The sequence below is a fragment of the Fulmarus glacialis genome, unplaced genomic scaffold, assembly GCF_000690835.1.
Source record: "Fulmarus glacialis isolate BGI_N327 unplaced genomic scaffold, ASM69083v1 scaffold25183, whole genome shotgun sequence".
NCBI classification, from domain to species: domain Eukaryota; kingdom Metazoa; phylum Chordata; class Aves; order Procellariiformes; family Procellariidae; genus Fulmarus; species Fulmarus glacialis.
In genome coordinates this window covers 22,311-28,256 of record NW_009205211.1, presented here as the reverse complement: position 1 = coordinate 28,256, position 5,946 = coordinate 22,311, and positions in this window count along the sequence as shown.

Below are 5,946 nucleotides of genomic sequence, written 5' to 3'. Positions count from 1 at the left end.
GCTAGTCGGAGGGAGGTGGGTGCAGGAGGCCGGGCGTGAGGAGGGCTGGCAGGAGCTGGGCAGCGAGGGGCTGCCTGAGGGGACCCCGGGGTAGGGCGTCCCGCGCCCCTCCTGCCTCAGTGAGTGACCTCCCGGCGGGGAAAAACCAGAAACGTGGCTTCGGCAAGTTTCCTGAAGCCACTGAGGGCAGACGGGCAGCGACCCGCCTGCTCTTCTGGGCAGATTTACAAGGAAGTGTAAGCGTTAGCAGTGATTGAAGCAGCCTGTGACTAAACCCCTTGTGAGATAAAATTTGTAACAGTAGGAAGCCAGCGAACATCAAAAGCCGCTAACACAAATACAAGAGCTGACACAGCTCTACAGGCGGTCGCATCTGGCCTGCTTTCCGAATAACGTTGCTACTGACGTCTACATTTGCAGCTCACAAGGGAGCCGCCATCGACTTTGGCTTCATCTTGTATAACGAATCTGACCTTGAATCGTTAAGCCGCTCATCTCTGCCACTGTCCGGAATACAAGACAATGGAGAAACACTCTGGATGCGATTTGAGGCGACCTGTGCCAAGAAACACATCTCCATCCCAACATGCATCCTGTTTACAGCAATGTTAAAAGGAATTTTGTATTCTTTGTCTCTTACAATGCAAGTTTCTGTTATGTTAAGCACCTGTGTAATTTGAATCCTTTTCAGGATTCCTCATCAACAAGGGAATTCGTTTCAGTAAGAAGCAGACCGATTCATTCCCACAGCCTCAAACATAATCCCTGGGCTATTGGACACGTTAATACTGTGGCAGTATGCCACCTGCTTCATTTATCCACTTGAGATTCAGTGCTGCTGAGTCCCTGTCAAATGGGTTCTTTGTGCAACCTCCTGCACTAATGTAAAAGATCCCCCACAGGAATTTGTGCTATTCAGTAGAAAATACAAAGGGGAGGGTTGTAAACACTCCGATTAGTGTTGGAGCACAGAGATATTGTCTCCACAACATATTACATAACCACAGAACTTCCAATTTACCTCCTCCCCTCCAGAAGAAACAGCTTAACAGCACGGGCTTACTGGTGTATTTAACTTAACATTGCAGCTGATGTTTGGTTTTTTTTTGTTATACAAAGGCTGTGTTACTTCTGGCAAAAGAAGAGAGAAAGGTTACTTCAGTAATTTGAGATGATTGCCTGTGAGGATCTCCACTTGAAGTGACAGTTGCCAGAGGCTCTCAACTCTGAAGAGTAAGTATTATCAGAGGTTGCTGCCAACACAAGTTCACACACAATAGGCCCACCAGCTAATGAACCTAGAATGAATCTTCTCCCGTTTTTCTGAAGATGACAAATGAGTGATTGTGTGCAGTGCTGACTATACTAATTTATTGCCATGTGAAATACATTTGGATGACTGTTGACTTACAAAACTCACTGTGGTCTGAGGCCTACTTGCAGAGACCAAGGCACTTTCTTACATCCTCCGTGCCCCACGTTCACTCGGTAAATTCTTACTGCTTTAAGGACAAAGTGAAGCAAGGACTCTGCGGTGGCAAGGTCTCTGCTTTGAAATTCCGTCTTGCTGATGCACCTGAGCCTCATAAATGTAATAAAATAATAATGGAGGGGACCTTTAGAAAGCATTTTGTCAGGAAAAAAAAAGGGAAAAAGGCAGAGCTGTGTTAATGAATGAGTAATTCCTTTCCATTCCCTCTCAGTTACACTACGATTTCAAGAAAGCCAGTTTTGGGGTTGAGTTTGTCTTGGGAGAGATGGGAGTCTACATGGGTTGTACTATTCTGGGATATCTTTAGACACACTACATAATTCTCATTAGCAATAAAGGAATACACAGCAGTCATAAAGAGGTGTAGCTTACGAAAGACACTGTTTGGCCACATAATGGAAACACACATGCAAAACAATGAGAGCCTGAATATACAATGGAAAAGCTAAAAGAAATAGATTAGTTAATGTCTTTGGGAAAAAACTATCAGTTATTCATAACTACCACCACACCACAGGAGAAAAGAGAGCCAAAGAGCTGTATGACACTGAACTCTGCCTATACACCTCTCATGAGCACTATGGAGTCACATCATTCCAAGATCTTTGCAATAAGAAGAAAATTTAAAAATACTTAAGCAATGAAGACTATATTAAAAACTTAGGTTTTGGCAGCCTTACATCTTAGATTTGTTTGAAAGGGATCTGCTTTGTTCCTTGCAAAGTCTTGTATCTAACTATGTTTTGCTATGCGAGTAGCACAAACTTTACCGATGTACTGCTTGGTGAGATGTCATGCCAAAGGCATGTGGCAAATCTTTGTACAAGCATTTCTTTTGCAAAACCCAGCAGACATTATAATCAGCAAAAACGTTAGGTTATGTGATCAACGCTCCTCTCCATGAGCACGAAGGAGCGCAGTGGCACAACGGCAGGTGGGGGAACCCCAATACGGTACCCAGAGAAATGAACCCCTCCCAGGGCTGTCCCATGACTGCCATCAACCCATGGGCCAGGGGTGACACCCATTACCGTGAATTATGGGAGAAGCTCTCCAGAGCACCTAAAAAGGTGGGGTTACTGCCTACAGGAGTATGGGACTGCTGGGACGCAGGGGAAGAGCATTTTGGGATTGCACAAGGCTTACTACACGATTTGTAGCAGAAGGACCAAAGGCAGGGAAAGGGAGGGATCAGGGTTGTTTGGGGAGGAAGAAAGACAGGGAAAAAGAGGGATAAGAAGATAAAAGGGGCCGGTCAGCTGCAAACAGGTTGCCGGTTAGTACATTTGTCTGGCCATGCCCTGCAGGTACCTCATCACCACAGTCTGTCCTGTCTTCTCATTAAACTCTTCTCCTGGGTGAGGGGGTCTCTCTGCTGTGTGCATGGAGATGTAAGTGCCAGCCACCGGAGAGGGGACCACGAGTCACAAGGGCCTGCATGTCTTGGGTGCCTGTGGCTGCAGAGACCGCAACATGTGCGTGTTGTGTGGGTCTGTGTGTCAGTGTGCGATCGCCAGCAAACATCAAGCCAGACCAGCCAGCCAGCAGCACGGGAGGCTTGGGAGGCAGGTATCAAATCAGCCATAATTTTGGGATGGATACCGGAGAGACCATAGATATGTTATTAGAGATAAAAGCAGGTGTTCTTATATTCATTTTTTAAGTACTAGATGTGAAATCCATTAAATGTACTAAAAGCAAGCCAGGAACCCTAAGAAATGACAGGAAAGCAATGTCACATAATGGCCATTGTACTCACTCTCTCTGCACAGTGTCAGTGCCTCTGAAATTTAGGAGCAACAAAGTGCCTGTGGGGAGAAACAAAACAAAACAAAAAACCCCAACCAAACAACAACAAAAAAGCAAAAACCAACCCCTAAACCAAAGCAACTAAACAAAAACATGCTCTACTTTTAGAGAAAGAGTAACAAAAGGCCTTCAACCCCTTCTCAGTCAGAACCCCAGCAGACTGGGCATTTGTGTAATTCCTTATTATATGCATTCCCTTTTTTGCTTCCCTTTAAGTTCAGTGATTTACCTTGCTATCCCAAAGGACAGTGATAAAACTGGCTGATGCTTTACCCGGAGAAGATTCCTAGCCAGAAAAGTTTTTAAAGTATGTTCTTAAGTATTCTAAAGCACTTAGGTAGGTGATGGTTTGCTGGTATCCAGACCTAGGTGCAATAAAAGCCCCCAAAATAAATTATTATTTTTCTTGCAAAATGGAGTAAGACTAAATAAACAACCTTCCAAAATTATTTGTCAGAAAGAACATTTTGACTATTAATAAAATTCTATTTTATTGACTTATGTAAAGAAAAAACTTAAAAGGCAACTACAATTTTAGTTTTGGAAAAAACTGCTGAAGATTTAATAATGCTCTGTATTATTCCATCCATCTAGATCAGTAACTTTAATACTATGCTTCACGGTAACATTTGCCCTGAGAAAATCATGAGAAAGAAAACACATGAACCAGTAATGTCTTTTTATTAAAATACCTCTTAAAACACTCATCGTAATAAAATACACTGGATGTTGCTGTATGACATTTGCATACACACAACACTTACAGCAAACTCTAGACAGCATCAGGAGTTACAAAAAAATAAGGCAAGTCCCAGAAAGCGTTCATCCTCACTACCTACTCTCAGGCCATTACCCAGACAACTGTATTTACATGTTTATGCTGTTCCCCACAGTGTTTCCTGGACACCAGTTAGGCCAGACCCCCCCTTCCCTCCCGCTCCCCACCCTTGCTGTTCCCTTGACTTGACCTCACAGTGAAATTCTGATGATGTAAGTGGAGACGGTGTCACAGATCCATGGGGCAGCAGGTGCCTGTCCAGAAACATCAGCCCTGTTTTTTCCCCAAGACGATTCTGAACTACCACAATGTTTCCAATAATTTAACATTGCAAGAATCCTAAGCATGTTAATGACCTGTAGCAACACTTACTGTATGTCTCCTATCTCAGTCAAGAATGATGATGCATCACCCTCCAGCTAAAATCAATCACAGCTACTCTAACATGTTCTTTCTCTCCATTCATTTTAAGAAACTCAAGCAGAAGAAAAGGTAACATGAATTGTCAAATACAGGAAGAACAACTCCTTCATGATAAGCTAAGTTTTTCTATTCATGTCTATGATTTTTTATCACTTAATTGCAAGTTTAAAGTATGAAGGTATTCCATTATCCACTAGTTCAAAACAATAAACATTCATCTTTCAAGTACCTTTTATAGCTGAAAAAGAGACTAAAGAAAGTAACGTTATTTCACAAGAGTAGATTTTATTATTATTATTATTTCATCGTATTGAAAGAACTGTATCATGATAAAAAAATGAAAAAACATTCAGGCAAACTTTTCAACAAAATAAATTTAAAATGACTGCTTTCATTTGTACATGGTACAGATAGACAGCTGCGACTAGAAAACAGTTTAATCCCTCTAAACTGAGGTTAGTGAGAGAAACATGAATAGTCAAATTCTTTTTTGTGTGTGCATTTGCATATATGCATTAAAAAAAATTTCAAGGAGTTAAAACCCACATCACTATAAATACCAAAAGCTGATCATTAACTACTCATACACTTCATTCTTGTACTTAGTACCATTATCAATGGAGACCTAACTGGGTCATTGTAAATGCTATGTAACTGTCAACATATTAAAACTCTTCCTTAGAGAAATGGACAGAATGTTCTGAACTCAGAACATCCTAATTTTGTCTTTGTGGACACATCTTCCCTTCTTCAGTGACAACATTTCAACATGCCTACTGCCAACTGCTCAACTGGTAATCCAATACCACTTACTAGTCCATGTCGTTTCATTCTTCTTTATTCATTTAGCCATTAAATCAATAATAACCTTTCATGTTTCCTTTACTGGACTGAACATTCAGGGAGTAAGCAACCCTAGAGAACAGTGCAAAAGAAGGGAGATGCAACTGCACTTAACAGCTTTATTTTGGTATCTAAGAGAAGACTGAAATGATTTTTTTTTTTTTTAAATATATAAATCACATGACACAGGCCCCAATGTACTTATGAGAGCAGGGCAAACGAAACTTGGAAGAAAAGTGTCCCATACATAGTGTTTTGTTGGGCAGCCCTTCTAAGAAGTTAGGATTTTATCCATGACAGCCCATGCATTGGAACTTCAAGAGAAGGCATGAATTTTTCTTCTTCCCCAAACACCATTTTCACAATAGAAGGCTAAGCTCAAAAACTGGAAGGTAATAAAGTAAAAAAAAAAACAACCCCAAAAAAGCAGAAACTAAAACCAAAAAAACAGCCCCTAAAGAACAACCACCCCCTCCCTCCAACCTAGCAGCCATTTAATTATTTGTTGAACTTAGATGATGGGAATCTCATTACCATATTCTTAAGGTTTCCCTACTCTAAACTACTAGATATAGTACTACATTCTGAAAACCAGTATAGT